Source organism: Propithecus coquereli, unplaced genomic scaffold, assembly GCF_000956105.1.
Source record: "Propithecus coquereli isolate 6110/MARCELLA unplaced genomic scaffold, Pcoq_1.0 Scaffold6, whole genome shotgun sequence".
Taxonomy (NCBI): Eukaryota; Metazoa; Chordata; class Mammalia; order Primates; family Indriidae; genus Propithecus; species Propithecus coquereli.
The window spans coordinates 8,992,641-9,011,135 of record NW_012151951.1 but is presented as its reverse complement, the minus strand read 5'-3'; positions in this window follow the sequence as shown (position 1 = coordinate 9,011,135).

Below are 18,495 nucleotides of genomic sequence, written 5' to 3'. Positions count from 1 at the left end.
CCATCAATACATGAGTGGATTAATAAAATGTGGTATATGTATACCATGGAATACTATTCAGCTTTAAGAAACAATGGTGAAATAGCACCTCTTGTATACTCCTGGAAAGAGTTGGAACGCATTCTACTAAGTGAGGTATCCCAGGAATGGAAAAACAAGCAGCACATGTACTCACCATCAAATTGGTATTAACTGATCAATTCATAAGTGTACATATAAGAATAACATCTATGGGATGTCGGGCTGGGGGAGGAGGGAGGCGGGAGGAAGGGACAGGTATTTGCGTACACAAAGAGTGCAATGCACACCATCCAAGGGATGGGCACACTTGAAACTCGGACTTAGCGGGGAGTGAGGAGACAAGGGCAACATACATAACCTAAACATCTGTACCCCCATAATATGCTGAAATAAAAAAAAAACAGTTAAAAGGTACCCCAGTGGAATCCTTAAGTCCTATACATGTTCTTCTATGCCACCATTATGTACCAGCAGTCTAACCTCTTCATGACAATTATATTCAACTACTCTAGTTTATTGGTTTTCTAACACAAAGATCCCAAGGAGACTAAGTGGTAGCTGTGGCTTTAAATTCTGTGGGACTCTCACTGTGTCCCCTAGGGAATATGCACCCACTCTGGAACCGAGGACTTCTAACCACACAAGCTTAAAGTCAAAGTGATGAGAAACACAAAATTCCCAAACAGGTCGCTGAGAATGATGGTGAGTGAAATCACTCCTACTTTTATTCCTTGATTCTTGGATCCATGTACTGTGGACACACTATCATTAAATGGCCTAAGATTTTAGGTTTAAACCACATGGGGAAGGATAATATCCCATCCTCAAAAGGTGTCAACATAAGATTATATCTCAGCTGTGCCTTTAAAAAGCCTTTCTAGGTATTGTGCCAAGTGGAAGGACCAAAATGTTCCCTGGCCATGTGTACACTGCTGTACTGCCTTTGCTGTGAAATAGTCCCTTGGTCCTAGGCAATGGTATGTGGCATAGAACACCAGTAAATCAGACATTTTGTGAGATCTCAGATAGTTGTGCTTGCCTCAGTCACTAAGGAAAGGAAGACAAATCTATATCCAGAATGTGTGTCCGTCTCAAACAGGATGAAACATTTTTCCTTCTAAGGCAGAATGGGTTAGATTAATCAAAGTTGCCTCCAAATGACCAGATGATATCATCCCCAAGGTATGGTACTGTACCATTGGTCTCTGTTGCTGGCAGGTCAGATACTCAACAGAAGCACTAGTTATATCAGCCTTGGTGAGAAGGAGCCCATGCTGTTAGGTCCTCTTTCTCTAAAACTTTATCTCCTTCATTCATGAACCTATCATGCAAATATAGGGAGGGCCAGGGACAGAGTCTGGTTGACATCTTCTCCGTATTATCTTATCTATTTGGCTGTTTTGTGGTCTTCTGCAGGAGTGATTTGGTTGTTTGGAGCATAAAGGAATATGTTGAGGACTTAAGTGTTCCACTGTTAATGGAAAGTATAGCAACTATAATCTGACAAAGACCAGGTCTCCAGGGGGCTCAGAACCCTGAGGGAATGCCTCCTTCTGAAGGGCATTAAAATGCAATACAAAGATCCTCATACTTTGTAACCTATAAGTCACTCTCCATTTATCTTCCCCAGACCTTCTTGTCTACAATCTTCCTCTATTGCTTCTTCCATGACCCTAATCAACCAATCAAGCCATTCCCCACTGCCAGTGAGCTTATGTGTAGCCTTATCTTGGGCCCCATCTCTCTCTACACAAAGTGGATGTCAAGTACACTGCCCAAAGCTCTATCCATCAGGAGAATGTTTCCCTTACCACTACTTCTTACGGTCACCCCTGAGAAGAACAGCACAGCAGCAACCATTTTCAGATTGGATCACTGTACCTAGGCTTACCTCTCCATCCTTTACTCAATATGGTTCATTCTACTGCTTAATAGTTCCTTGAAACTGTGCTCTTTCTTATCCATTGACATTTCCTTAGTGTAAGCCCTCATAATTCTCATCTGGGCTATTGAATAAGCTTCTAACACCATCCATTTCTTGATTATCTTTCCCCTCTAATTTTAACTTTAAAGATTTTCTTCCAAAAACACGAATTTGATTGTGCTACCTTTGTCTTAGTTTGTTTCGTGTTGCTATAATGAAATACCTGAAACTGAGTAATTTATAATGAGCAGAAATTTATTGACTCACAGTTCTGCATGCTGGGAAGTTCAATATCAGGGTGTCAGCATTTTGCAAGGGTCTCCTTGCTGCATCATTACTTGGCAGAAGGTGAAAAGGTGACAGAGAGACCAAGGAGGGGCCAAACTCACTCTTTCATAACAGTACCAATACCACTCATAAGGGTGAAGCTCTCACAGCCTAATCACCTCTTAAAGGTCCCTCTTCTTAATAATGTTACAATGACAATTAAATATCAACATGAGTTTTGGAGGAAACAAACATTAATTAAAATCATTTAATAATCCTCCATGATGTATAGAATAAAATCTAGACTTGTCAGCACAACATATGGGGTCCTTTGTGTGCTATATAATTTCCTCTTTCTTATTTCAATTTTTGCCATTATTCTTATGCACATGATGTCACAACTGCAACCCGATAGCTTGCTCTTACTCCATTGGGCCATGTCCTTCAATACATTCATGCTCTGGCATGTGTCAAGAATATCCTTTTTCTCTTACCTCTTTGGAAAACATCTACTGTAATTTCAAGACACAATTCAGAACTTACATGCTTTGTGGAAGCCCTCACTCTTTACCTGTGCATCCTCTAGTGTAATGTAGCTCTTTGCCTATGCATACCTCTTGTGTTGTATGGTACATGATTTTACATATCTTCCCCCCTCACTACGCTGTGAACTCCTAGAGGCTAAGAACTCCATCTTAGATATAACTCTATCCCCTGCACCTAACAAAGTCTAGCCTGCAGTGAAACTAATCTGTTGGATGTCCTCTAGGGAAGTGAAGCCTGGAATCTTCAGGAAACCATTAGAATCTGTTATAATTCCCCTTTGGAAATTATAACAGATTCTGAAAACTTTAATCAGGAATTCAAGCTCCAATGCCTTTAGGGATCAGGTAGGTCACAAAATGGTATAAATCAGCTGTAGGTAATGATCAGGGAGTGATAAGGACAGGGATAAACATATGGGAGTATCTTCCCTGACTAATAGTGGTCTCAAAACTCTTTAAAAGAAACAAAAGTACGCTATCCCGATCAATCAAAACACAACTACAGCCCCTCATGTGTCTTGAGGTCCTCAAATGTAAGAGCCCTGGTCTACAGTCTGCTAGGATTATTTTATCATGTACGGTTATATGCACATGTTCTGAAAAATTTCCATTCAAATCCCAGGATGAAGCTTCCAGTCAGTTTGGGTGACCTGAAATCATATGGCTGATGCACCACTTAATTCACATAGGGAAACAGAGAGCCATAGGATAGCATACTCACTTTACCTGAAGTGAGTGTTAGTTCTAAGCTATAAGAGACCTTCAGTTTCATGGAATTTAGCACATTTATAAGATTTTGTTTAGGGCTGGGAGGAATAAATACGAGACTTGGGTTCAAAGAACATGTATTTGGATCCTGGAACCTGATTCTTAAAAGATATTTTGGAGAAGCTGCACAGCTTTTCTGAGACTCAATTCTCTTATCTATAAAATGGGAATGTCATATCTACTTCACAATGTTGCTGAGAAAATTAAACGGAAGCTGCAACTGCAAAAACAGCACAGTATTTGGCACATGGTAGGTAGTAGCTAAATGTTATTGAAGTCTGGATATCAGCCTTGTTCATTTATATCCAAAATATGAAAAAGGGCCCCAAAAATTTGTTTCTTTTGCAAAAAAGATTGGTAAATAGAATGGTATTTGCAAAATTCTTTGAGTTCCTTAGCGAATGTTTGAGAGTGAATATTAAGCATGATCCTAGGGAAAGTATTACAGAATCCATCTCTAGGGGACAGTGTTAAAACCTAAAGCCTTCTCTGCTTCTGGCCATTCTCCAGAATGTCTTTATTTCCCTGGCCATTATAAGAGAAATCAGAACATTCAATCTCATTTCTGACATCCCATATTGATTGATGAACTTGAATGGATAACTGGCATCTCACTGGCAGAAACTGCAGTTTCCCCCTTAGCCTTCTCCTCTGAAAGTCAGCACAACCCTCCTTGAATCCAGAGCTGAATCACTTCCAAAGTAATTTGCTTAGCAAAAGTAGGCTGTTTTCATACACTGCACTCAGCTTCAGTTCACCTTTCTAACCTTAAAATATTCAAACTTACCCCAAAGAAAATGATTCTGGGAGCCTAATCAGAATGCCTGCTCTCTGTTCCGAGATAGGCTCATTCTCCTGAGCACACGTTTGTTCCGAAAACATTGACCCCAAGAGTAATTGGCTTCCAATGATACTTTAATTTCTTATTCCTCTTTTATCAAAAAAAAAAAATGGATTCCAAAAGCGAGTTCGAAAGAGCAGTCCTAACATTTTCAACGAGAAAGTAAATTTTTTAATAAAAGCATTTAAATCTTCACTGCAATGGGATTGTTTAAAAAAAAAATCACTGCAAGAAGGTGAAAAGAGGACATAGGTTTTTGTGTTCATAAAAGAGTTAGCATTTTGTGTTTGTTTCTGTGAGTTCAAAACAAGACAATGTGGTTTAGCTATAAAGGAAGGAAGTCTGGATCTGGAAAGGTATGTGGAAGAATTTTCCAGGAAAAAAATAATCGAAAAAGTTCTGTGCCTTCTCTAGAAGGTTTTTAAAACCTAGCAACATTTATTCACACACGTATTAAACATGTACTATATGCTGGTCATTCTGATCAATGAAATGGGGAATGCAAATGTCATGTAAGATGAGAACCTTCATTTCAATACACTTGTAATCAAGTTTGGAGTAGAAAACCTAGGGTGCATGAAATTAAAAAGAAATTAAGCAACTGAGAACAAATTTGGTATTAAATAAAAGAATAAATGGGAGATCAGTGAGAAAAGAGTATTCTGTGGACTAGATTAGCTGAAGGAAGATTTATTGAGCCTGTCCTTGCAATCAAGGATTTTAGTAGGTGGATGGGTAGAGTTGCAGATGGGAAGAACAGCATGTGCAAATATCCAGACAATATACTGGTGAACAGATCAGTATGTTGGTAGCAGAGGACATATTTGGGTGGTGGCCAGTGGCAGGCCCTGATACAGAGGCATCAAATTAGGAAGAGCTATAAAAACCAAGCTGAAGAATCTAATCAAAGAAAAACTGAGGATCAATGTTTTGGTTATTGAGCAAAGGAATGAATAAGAACATGGAGTTTTAAAATAACAAACAGAATTTCAGCAAGAGATGTCTGGATTTATATGTATATTAGAAGTGAAAGGGGGACAGACTGAAGCCAGGGAGAGGAGGAAGAAGGCTGTTAGTATAATTCAAGTATGAAGTGTGGAGGGATGGTACCAAGAAGAAGAAAGAGAAAATTTGGAAGGTTTTTTTCTTAGAGAAAAATAACCAAACTTGCATAGAGCAGTTAGAGGGAAAAATGGAAAGGAAAAAACCAAGGGCTTTTGAACTTTCAACTATTTCTAAGAATTTTGAGCTTGGATAGGGAAGAATGGCAGTGACAGTAATGAAAATGAAATCATTTGAAAAGAGACTTAGGAGAGGAGGAAAGTGGATAGATTCAAGAGAGATATTTAACAGATTAAATAGACTGAACTCAATAATAAATTAGATATTGGGATGGTAAGAGAGAGGAAGATGTCAAGCACAACTTTTAGCTTTCTGGCTTGAGGCACTGGACGAATGGACTATTAGAAGAGGACCAAGATTGGTAAGTAAATTAAGTTCAATTTTGACATGGTGAATTTGAAGTGTATTTGAAACATCCAAGCGGAAATGTTGACTAGGTAGTTGGAAATGAGGCCTAATCCTTAGATGAGAGGTCAGGGCAGCACAGTGATTCTCAATCATGGGTGATTTTGCCCCCCAGAGGATATTTGACAATGTTTGAAGACATTCTGGTAGTCTCAAGTGGGGGAGGGAGGTTACTGCTTCATCTACTAGTAGATAGAGGCCAGGAATACTGCTAAACATCCTACAATGCACAGAACAGTCCCCCGACACAAAGAATCATTCAGCCCCAGGTGCTATGGTTGAGAAACTATGGGGCAGGTGATTTCTATTTGGGAGACATCAGAGACATGGAAATTAATGCTGTGAGCATAATGAGGCTACAGCATGAGAGTAAAAGATAGGTTTGAGTCTTCAGAAATTTGAAATGGCCAGATGGAGGAGAAAGAAGACTAGAGAAATAAAAGGAAAACCAGTAGGTCGGGGGGTCACAGCAGCCATGTTAAGAAGGGTTTCTGAAGAAGGGACATTGAGGTAGTTAATGGGCTTAGCAAAAGCAGTTTCTGTGGCATGAAAATAAGGAGATGAAGTAATGGGGCAGAGTTTCTCAATCATAGTACTTGGGGCTGGAAAGCTAAATTTAAGTGAATAAAGAAAAAATAACATGGAGATCCACAGGCCAGGCACAGTAGCTCATGCTTGTAATCCTAGCACTCTGGGAGGCTGAGGCGGGAGGATCGTTTGAGCTCACGAGTTTGAGACCAGCCTGAGCAAGAGCAAGACCCCGTCTCTACTAAAAAATTAGAAAGAAGTTAGCTGGACAACTAAAAATATATAGAAAAAATTAGCCAGGCATGGTGGCACATGCCTGTAGTCCCAGCTACTCGGGAGGCTGAGACAGTAGGATTTCTTGAGCCCAGGAATTTGAGGTTGCTGTGAGCTAGGCTGTTGCCATGGCACTCTAGCCGGGCAACAGAGCGAGACTTTGTCTCAAAAAAAAAAAAAAAAAGAATTGTCCTCCAGGCATGGGTCTAGGTGACTTGGAGAATAATGATATCATAATGGAAATATGAAAATAAGGAGACAAAGTAATGGGGCAGAAGGTAGAAAATTGAGTTTAAGAAAAAAGCATTCAGGTAAAGATATACTATGTACAGTTGCTCAGCTCCCACAAGGCTGGGTTGGATGACCCTCCTAGATGCTCCTAGAGTCTGCTGTCCTTTCACAATATCCTCATTGCGACTTCCCATTTTCTTGTCCATCTCCCTCCTCAAACCATAAGCACCATGAGACCAGTAGCTATCTGTCATTATATCCCCATTGTCCAGCACATGGCCTGGAAAATATTAATTAGTGGCCATTCATCAAATGTTGATTTAGTCAATAACTTAAAGATGTGACATTGAAATCACAGAATCTAAAAGTCAGTGACGATAAGTTATTCATGGTTTTAGACCCTTTGAGAGACAATCACGACAAGCAACAGGCCACACACTTGATTCTGGAAAACAATTACCATCTGCAACCTGTGTGAGAATCCTGTATCAGTCAGCTTTATTGGTTGCAGCAGAAACCAACCCTGGCTGACATAAGCAGAAAACAAATGAAATATATTGAAAGAGTCCTGGGTGGTTCATAATTGTCAGGAAATCTAGGCTTGGGAAACGCTTAAGAACAAGGGAAACTAGTGCATTAACCTGGACCACAGCCCACATTTCCATACCACTGAGGACACTGTCACCAGACACCTCAGCTGCCACCACCACCACCAAGGGCATTGGTTAGTGGATATAGTCACTGCACTGCTATTATTGTTGCCTCTAAAAACTTACGTTACTGTTTCTCATGCTCTCAGTCTCTCTATATTACTAGTTCCTGATTCAAGATTCAAGGCAGATGCATCTGACTGGAAAAGCCCGAGTTATGTGCCTGTGCCTAACTGCAAGGGAGGCTGAGAAGTTGAATAGCAGTTTTAACATTTTGCGGAATGTCAAATAGCAGAATAAACATCTTGCATTTTAAGCTTTTGTAGAGGGAAACAGGCTAATAGATTCCCACGCAAAAGAAGATGCTGGGCTATCAAAGTGAGTGATAAATATCCATTACATAGTGAATGACATATAAACCCATGGATTCCACAGTTGCTGCCAGTTGCCAGCCCCAGTTGCCCCTCGGAACTGAGCTGAATGCAACAGAAAGTCTTTTGTTGCAAACATTCAGGACATTCAACATTGCACTGTTGGGTGCTATACCTGATCAGGTTTACTCTTGAATGATGCACAGACACTAGATCACCCTGAAATGACAGGCAAATGTCACCCTTTAATAGAAATCACTGACCCTGAGATTTATTCCTTTTTGCCTCAAAAATGGTGCTGTCATCATTTTAGCTTTTTGGTAGTTGATTCTGGCCCCTTAGTTGAAACAGTGCCAGTTGCTTCAGTAATTGCCTCGGAGTCAGTGTCAAGCATGTGTAGTGACCCTCATGAAGACGTTCTGCCTCTCTGGCATCCATCTGACGTGATCCTGTCCAATGTCAGCCAGCCTTCATCTCTGCCAATTCTCAGGCAATATGCTTGCAACCAATCTCCTGCCTGCACACTCCTCTGAGCAAGCCTATTTATTTCATTTAGGATAAGGGTGGATTTCTATCACATAGACATATATCCATTAACTTCTCCCAATCCATCTTCAAGAAATCTACATGAAGAGGACAGTGTACACTTTGCAAATCTCAGCATGCACATAGAGCCTATTACAGCTCACCTTTATTTTGTTCCCTGCAACTTCACCATTCCTCAGTAAATCCCCTTGAAAAATGAGGCATATGATAAAATCTTTAAGAGAACGCAGAGCTTCATCAAAAGCATGGTCATTCCCTCTGTTATTCAGAAAATGCTAACATGTTTTGCATTAATAAATCCCAGGTACAAAAGGCCAAATTAAGAAACAACCATAGTCATAATTATTCTGTTTACAAAATAATTTTTGCTGTATTAAAAAAATGATAGGTTTCTCCCACATTTTTAACTTAAGCTTGTAATGCATTTAGAAGACTTTTTAGAAACATCCATAGCTTTCACATCCTAAAAATACATTGGATAAAATGATCTATACATCTATTAAAGACAGTTTGTGTGATATTTCTATATGCATTTTTAGGAGTTTAAACCTCAAAAGCTGAATATGCCAGAAGTTAAGAACCACGTCCATTTGCTTCCTTAAAATTTTTTTTTCTTGTAAAACATACATCTTTATCTTTAATTCACCTAAATAGTATTGCATAACAGACCTAATTCTCTTTACCTTTTTCACTCACTGTCTCAGTTTTAAGGCTTTTCTATGTTGCTATGCGCTTCTTGCTCCTAACTACTGCGGAATAATCCATAGAAAGCATTTGCCACATAGGTGCTTTAACACCTCACTACCACAAATGTTGAATCTTCCCAGCCATGTCCCCTTACAGACTTGCATAAAGATTTTTCTGGAATATTGTCTTGAGAATAGGCTTGCTGGGCAGGGACAGACTTGGCTTCACTGAGGACTGCCAGATGGTGTCACACAGCACCAGTGGCAGTTCACAGTCCCACCAGTCATGAATAAGGGTCCTGCTTCCCCACGTCTTTGCAAATACTTGATGTTATCCAATTTACTCCCAGATTTAGAAAAAATAAAGTGGTTCTTTTAATTTTCACATCTCTGATTATGAGTGAGTTTAAGACATCACATCTAGTTTCAAACATTTGGGTTTCTTTGCCCATTCACTGTTGTGATTCCTGTCTTTTCCTACTGGTTTAGAGAAGTTCCCTGTGTGTTTTAGATATTAATTGCTTTTTAATTCTAGACATCACAAACATCTCTTCCCAGTCTGTTTTTTCTCAGTTAACTCTGTCTATGGTGCATTTCCTTGAACAGAAATCTTTAGTGTTGATGTAATCAAATAAATTAATTTTGCCTAATAGTATGCAGATCCCCAATTAATTTCTTATCAAGTAAAAGACATGTGGTTTTTTATTAGGTTGAGGAATCCCAGCCTAATTACTTCCTTCACAACTAAAGGTGTTCTAACGCCACATTTGCTCATCCCTCAGAACTAAGATGGGAGTGGGGGGATAAGGAAGGCAAATTGAATTTGGCCTCAAATCATGAATCCTCTATTTACTACTCACAAGAACCAGGGTAAGTTGCTTATACCCTCTGAGCCTTAGTTTTCCCATCTAGAAAGTATAGGGAAAAAGTATGTGAAGATTCTGGGCCTGTAGTACTTGGTCCATAACTATTTATTCTTTCCTTCTCTAGTACCTACCGTCCATAAATATCACCTGGGTCAATCATTTCTAGGGCAATCAGAACTCAGTAAGTTTTTTGTTTGTTGGTTAGTTTTGTTTGGTTTAGTGCAATCCTGAACCCTTCTAAACAGTTGCCTCCAAGTTTTTGTAAAGAAGCCTCCATGTGCTTAATATCACTGGAGTTAGATTAAACACACATAAACTTCTCTGGTCATTTGTTTATATATTGAAGAGACATTTGCTTGCCGTTTACTGTGTACATATGCCTGAGCTATAAAGATAAATCAGAAGAGAGGAAGAAATAATGAGACAAAAACAACACATTAGATTCTAATAGAGATTATGCTCAACTCAGCCTGGGGAGAGGTGGATCATTCATAATACCCAATTGGCTTCTTCCTGTTTTCAACATAAACACAGACAGTACTTGATATGAATGAATCTTGGGTAGAGGGAAGGAGGGAGAAATGTTATTTGTCCTCAGGGAAAATAAGTCTTATTCCTAAAACTGGGCTCATTCTACCAACAATAACTTTCAAGCTCAGGAATCAGAGGATGATATGAAAGTCCAGCTGAGTGAAGCCAGGATTCCCAGTCACTTGGCCATCAGAGTGCTCCAGGGCATTCCAGTACCATCAACACCAAAGACCCAAGGTTGCCACCAGTCTGTACCCAGAGAAAGGTCTGGGCAATGGCTTCACACCAATCAAGGCAGGAGCATAGAGAAAGAGGAAGAAAGAGAGTGCGGGGATATAAAGTCAGCTATGGGCCAGTGTGGTGGCTCACGCCTGTAATCCTAGCACTCTGGGAGGCCGAGGCGGGCAGATTGTTTGAGCTCAGGAGTTCGAGACCAGCCTGAGCAAGAGTGAGACCCCGTCTCTACTAAAAATAGAAAGAAATTATTTGGACAACTAAAAATATATAGAAAAAATTAGCCGGGCAGGGTGGCGCATGCCTGTAGTTCCAGCTACTCAGGAGGCTGAGGCAGTAGGATCACTTGAGCCCAAGAGTTTGAGGTTGCTGCGAGCTAGGCTAATGCCACGGCACTCACTCTAGCCAGGGCAACAGAGCGAGACTCTGTCTCAAAAAAATAAATAAATAAATAAAGTCAGCTATGCAGCTCAGACCCTCTCCCAAGGAAAAGAGTGGTGCTCATGCTGGGAGGAGCAGGAAGCCTTGAAGGGTGTTGTCAATGACAAGCTGCCGCTTCTGGCTCTATGACTTGGTTTTACCTCAGTGACTCTCAACCTTTTTTCCCACCTTAATAACACAACGAAAGATGTTCACATACAGGATATATTCTCACAGGCATACTTTCCAGGTAAATGACTATTAATTCACACCTTTCCAGCCCACTCAAGGAAGCTCATCAGAAGACAAATAAATGAGAATGACATTCAAAAAATGATCCCCAATACTGGTTCTTTTAATGTTAGTAGAGAAAAATTGCTTATGATTCATCTTCACATGAACAAGACACTAGATTATAACAACTAGTTATGAAATTACCAGTTGAAAATAACTGGCCTAGTTCGTGCTCACTGAGCCGACCGCTGTCAGCCATCTCCAGTTTGCCCTTTCAGTCATCTATAACTATAGTGGCCATTTGTTGATCCCATAGCATGAGCCAGACATTTCCATAAAACATTCTCTGTCCTCACAAAAACTCTAGAAGATAAGTATTGTTATCCCTATTTTACAGATCAGAAACCTGAGGCTCAGAAAGGCTACTTGCCTTAGGTGACACAGTAAGTGGTAAGGCAAAGATTTATTATTAGGACCATCATGTTCCAGAATCAAGAATACCAGACTTCTCTCTTCATAGCTGAATCATCTTTCATCTTCCAGAGTAAAAGTGAGTTAAATGAGGTGTCCCAGTCAAGGCCAGCCCCCACCAACATGTGCTGGGCATCTGCTGATTCAGGAGATGCCCCCATTCTCGACCCAAGAAACTCAGAAGTTCCCAACATTCATTACCAGAAAATCCCTGATAAAATGAAATTATGTTGCCTTGAAGGGTAATACACTTAGTATCCATGATCATAGAATCAGTTCATCACTTAAGACCATTTCCATGGAAGGCTCTAAAAAAAATGAAGAAGTTATAAAAGGAAGGGAAAAGGGAGGAGGGAGAAGTAGGCACTTCGTCAAGGACTTGGAGCACAGACGAGGACCACAGAAATGGACAAGAAATAAGAAGGTCGGAGGAGGGAAAGAGAGGTTAACTGCCATGTACAGAGCACTTACCATGTTACAGATGCACCCAGCTAGGAGACTTTGCATTGTCTTTTCTAATCTTTACAAAGGTCATCATTTCCATTTTCCTAAAAGAACATTTGAGATATTGAAGATTTTTTTTCCTGGAAAAATGGCAAAGCAAGAACTTGAACCCAGGCTGCCTGATATCCACAGTCCACCTTATTCACTGTTCGATAAGAACTAACTCTCCTTCAGTCCCCTTCCCTAAGCATGAAGCTAACCAGCTCTCCAGGTCCTAGAGTTCTGAAAATGTATTTTGTTTCCTTCATGGAACACAACACGAAATCCTTTTCATTTCAAAGAAAAAAAAAAGTCTCTAAGTATTCTTGTGATAGGGAGCAGAGATTAATTAGAAAAGCAAATACTTGTAAGAAACTAATTGGCATTCCCCTGACAAAATGTAATGTATTTAGGTTTTTGCCAGTATCACCTCTCATCCTGGCATGAAGCATTAATGTGATTGCAGCGGCCACACTGCTGCTGAGTCTGGAGTCTGCAGGCCAAGGGGGACACAATTTGGTTTCTCCTCACCCATGTCTCAGGAGACCATTTGGTTAAAAGTTGAAGAGGAGGATGTGCCTGTGATTCTCCAAAACATAAAAGACTTGAGTGACCAGTACAAAGTGTGGCCTTTTCTTCCACCCCTCTCCCAAGCCCTGCCCTGTGTCTGGTTTCTGCAACTCCAGTGAGAGATGTAAAAAAGGCCTCCATGGGGATCTGGGCCAGGGCAGGAGGAAAGACCCCCAGAGCATCAGGTTAGACAGAGTCTCCAGAAGTCTGACTGATCTTAGCATGATAAGCTCATCGCTGCCCACACTCTGCCGGCTCCTCCCCAGGACTGCGAGCCTTGTGTGTGCCAGGGCCTCCCACGTGTGCTCCTGAACCTGTATTACAAGCTGTTCAATCTGAATCTCCAGGGTTGTGGCCTGGGATCTATGTTTTTTCATTAATACTTAACATTTGTACACCTTTATGGAGTCCGTGTGAAATTTTGATGCATGCATACAATGTGTAATGACCAAATCAGGGTACTTAGGCTCTCTCATTTCTCTGCATGGGGAACATTTCAGATCATCTCTATATTTCAAAGGTTTCTCAATGATTCTTAGGAAGCAAAGACAGTTTGAGAATCAATGGACTAAGGACTGGCAGTGGTCACAGACAGGACAGCGGTGGCCTCAAAAGAGAAAATTCTCTTACAAACTAACACAGCAGATTCTAATTATTCAGGTCAGTTATGTTCTAGAAAGGCATTATGGACACTGAATTAGAAAACACTGGGCTTCTAGGGAAAATACAGTGTTACGTTCCTGTGAGCCTCTGCTCACAATATTTTCATCAACCGGTAAATATATAACCTTGTTTTATGTGTATTTCTGTTTGAAGACACCTTATTTAACATATTAATATACAGTTGATTCATTAACATTGAGCTCACAGCCAACAGCACTATGATTCATGCCTGAACAAAGCTTTTCTAACACGTGTATTTTCTCTATGAGGAACATTACAGCCTTCTCACACATGGGAACACCACATAGCACTTCGGCACTGTGCTCAGGGCCTATTTTAAACAGAAAAATCACCAATAAAAAACACAAAAATGCAAAAAAAAAAAGTGGAAAAAAGGACACTTGTTTACAGTATGAGAGCTAAAACAGGAAGGCAGAGCACTACCTGGTTCTACCTCAACTGGAACATGCATGTTGGGCGACTCAAATCTTTCACAGCCCTGCACATGTTCACGAATGACCACGGAAACACCATGAGTATTGATTTGGGGGTTATAAATACATTTTATGCAGTAAGCAAATTTGCAAGCACAGAATCCACAAATAATGAGGATCAATTTCATATATATGATTTACAAAATACTTTCCACATGTATTATCTCATCATCTTATTTGATCCCACAATAACTCTGGAACATAAATAGAACATGTGCTATTTTGATTCCCAACATTTAAACAAGAGACTGGGAGCCTGGAGAGCTGGAAGACAAACCCAGGACCTTTAACTCCAAGGCCCTTGCTTTTTCCACCATACAGTGAGAGACAGACAACTCCACTGAAGCTCTGTCATATGTCAGAACTGCCCAGCCAAGTGAAGGAGTCCCAGAGAAATGGGGTGCAGTGGTAAGCCGGCATAGCATGCCTGCACTGCAGGAAATCAGGGGGAGCCAGCGCAGGCCCAGCCCTAGACACAAGAGTGAGGCTGAGTTACAATTTGCACAGAGTGCTGTTCAGGTGCAGTGGGGTTTGCTTTGAAGTATTTCAGTCAGAAGACAAGCATTGACTGAGGCTCACTGGTTGCACTTTATTAGACAATGAGTCAGAGGGGAAAGAAGAAGCAGTTCCTGATCTAAAGATTAAATACAAGTAGGGAAAGCACGACATAAAACAGGCAATCCAATAGAGTTTGACCTGAGAGAGAAGATAGAGGGGGTAGAACTTGACGTGCTATTTGAAATAAACATAAAGACTTGTCATGTGAAATGGGAAGAAGATTATTCCACGTATTTAAGACAATTTGGGCAAAAGTTCTAAGGCATCGATAGTCATAAGATTTTCTAGCTATGAGATCTACAGAAGTTGATTGAACCTTTCTCAGGCTCAAATTTACTAATTCTTAAAAAAGGGCTTCAGTTCAGCTCAGGTCAACATACTTTATTTTGCAGAATTCTGCAGTGCTAAGACCTGGAATTCGAAAGCTTCAAATATGTATTTGATATAGTTTACACACTCAAGGAAAAAATATAATTTGGGAGGGAAGGCACATAACAAATAGATCATTTCAATACAAACTGACCAATGTTAGAATGTGGATGGGCACCCCCGGGTGGCATGATCTTGGAGCAAGAAGGGGAGCAGAGAAACTGCCTGGAGGAGCTGGCCCCAGACTCTAAAAGGACACTAGGAACTAGACAGGCAACAAAAGAGGAGAGCAAGTCATGCCCAAAGAAGAGCAAGAGCAAAAGCTCAGCAGTGTGAGATAATTGTGGTAGGTTCTGAGCACTATGCTACTTTGGGATTGCTGAGTCATATGGTAAAAAGAGTGAGGAGAAAAGAGCTGGAAAGGTGGAAAACAGCAAGATCTTATCAGCATAAGAACCCACTGAAATATTTTAAGCAAGGGAGTGATATGAACAGATTTGTTCTTCCTGGAAGATTCCTCTGGCAGTAAAGAGGAGAAGAAACTGGGGTGGACAAGACCGCAAGCAGAGAGACCAACATCTGGTTGTAATTATCCAGGTAGATGCTTCATGGATCTGTTGTGGGGAGCCAATGAAATAATGTACGTGAAAGCAGATTGTAAACTGTAAAGTAAACAAATATAAAACAATATTTTTCTTATAAAAGCAGCAAATTTTGAAGGGCAAAGTAACGTGGGAAGATAGCAACACAAGAATGCACATTTCCTAAAAGGAAGAATGTGCTAGAAAGCAATGAGATCCTACATGCAACCTAAGATCCTTCAGCTGGAAAGCTTGGAAGGCAGCAGAAGTTTTGACATTTGATCTGAAAAGTCTGTGATGGATGCTTTTGGAGGTTGAGGAGGAGTGCCACGGTACAGATGATGAGCAGTTCTGGGAGCTGGAGAGTAAAGAAAAGGTTGTAAGCCAGCAAAGAAGTTCTAAGAATCCAGATATGATTTGCTACATTGCTACCAGGATGGGAAATGCTGTTATTTAAAGCCCTGAATTCTAATAATGATGTCTCTCACAATGAGAAGAAAAAGCTAGGGTCTTAAGAAAAATTTAAAAATCTAAGAACTGGAAGGGACTTTTCAGAGGCAGTATAACAGGGTGAAGAGAAAGAAGTACAAGATGCAGAGTCTAGCTGTCTGTCTAGAATTGAATCTTAGCTCTACCACATGTAGCTACATGGTAATTATGTAATGTCTCTGTGCCCCAAAATCCTCATCTGCAAAATAGGGATAATAATAACACCTATTTTTCAAGGTTGTTGTGAGGATTAAATAAGTTAATAAATGTGAAGTGCTTAAATTAATGCCCATTAAGTTTTCAATAAATGTTAGAATTTACTGATTCCACCTCCCACTGTAGAAACAACACTGAGGTCTAAAGAAGTTGATTTATGCAAAAATTTAGAATTTTTTTGTCCAACATTCTACAATTTTTTTATAGCCTTCTGCATTTTAATAGCAAAATCATGGTTACTTCCATGTCTGGAAAGCCTAACCACGAGCAGCATTAGCTTCTGTGCCGGAATTGAAAAGGATCCAAGAAAGTGGAGAACTTCTTCTAATTGACAAGACCAGAGCTCAGGTAACCAAAGAGTCAAAGGTTGACCTAATCTGGGCTTGGAAATCAGGGCCTAATGGTTTGCAGACTCTGTAAAGCACTTTCAGAAAAGAGGGGCTGGAGAGTGGATGTTGCCCACCATCTAAATGTGCACCAGTAAATAGCAGAGTTGGAGAAGGCAGAGTGGCAGATGTTGAGGTGGGGAGAGTTACTTAGGACAGGTAAACAAGAAACCACCTATTAGCTCTGTCATGCTCTGGATTCTAAGCTGGAGTGCTGGCTTAGTTCAAGTGTGTCCTCTTTTTTCCCTATCCTCTCCCCAGCACTGTTCTTGGCAATGCATTTTATCTTCTAGCAGATGGCTGCAGCTGCGATGGCGGCATCTGTTGCTGCTCTTTCACCTTCTAGCTTTGGCAGGAGCAGTTGGCAAGACGAACTCACAAGGTCTGTCAGCAACCAGTAGTATCACTGTCTGTCTAACTTGCAAAAAAAAAAAAACTTCTCAAGGCAGAGGAAGTGCTGGTGCTACCGGCTGCAATCTCTGGCGCCTGCTTGATTCAAGATTCTGCTTCAGACTGGCTCCTCTCATGGGATCAGAAGCTGGGATGGAGGAGCTTGGATGTACTCATTTTACGCATCACCCATATTCAGGATTGAAGACCCTTCTGATTGGCAGATGGAAGAGGCCCAGCTGCAAAGAACAATAGGTCTTACAGCTGGAAACTAGGTTGAAAACCCAGAGGAGCAATTTGAAGGAACAAAGTTGACATGCTAATCCCGCCCTCCTTGGCCTCACTCCACAGGATGATTCCTAACCTGGCCTGAGACAGCCCTCACCAAGCTTGGAGGTCCATCCAGAGCCCCATCTGCATCAATAAGTGGAGTCTGTGTGAGCCCTGGCCAGCCGCTTGGTGTCAAAGCCTGCAGTATTCTCTCTTCTTCTGCTGTGTTTGTCCATTCTTGGGAAAATATGGTTACTGTGATTTTCTGTTTTGCACTTGCATCCCATATAGAAGCAAGATGAAACCCCAGCCTATTTGTCCTGAGCTCTAGGCTGCTGTTTAGCATTTGTCAGATCCTTCTCGACAGCCTGTCGTCCAAACCACAGAGACCAACCAGAATGAAGTCGTATCCATTCCCCTGGTACATCATCCCTACATAGAGGCTTTTACTGCCATGCCATCAAATGTCAGAAGTACTGGCTATTGAATCAAGGTTGAATTGAGCCTGAGCTTATTATGCCCTCTGAGAATTTGTGATTTGAATGGAAGGTCTTCCCTACCACTTTACCACTTCCCCTGAATTACTGTGGGAGGGATCTGTGAGCCTTTGAATTACTCTCCCAGCCTTCTCTGGAAATCGGAAGAGGCTCAACAATCGTGGGTTGGAAGACCAAAGCCAAACAAGAGGCCAGCATATTTTCCCAATGACCAAGCACTTGTATCAACTGATGGTCCATAGGAGAAATGATGTGACAAATTTTGAAGCAAATTGCTGTGATGAAAATACATAAAGGAAATAGAAGAATATATAATATTTAATTAAACTGTTCAAGCATTCATTGGGTATCCAACTGGGCAGGATTCTAAGGGTTATCCCCCAGAAGAGGTTTAGTGCATGAGGCACCCAGGAAGAGAGGGGGAAAACTAGTCAAGAGGTGGAAGGAAAGCTAACACAAATTAAGCTAAACTCAAGAACAGAAGATATAGCATCAAAAGGGAACTGACAATAAAACACAGGTAAATAGAAAGAGTCAAATAAAATCTAATTCTGACAAATAACAAGATCAAGGAAGAGTATCTCTGTTCAAAGCA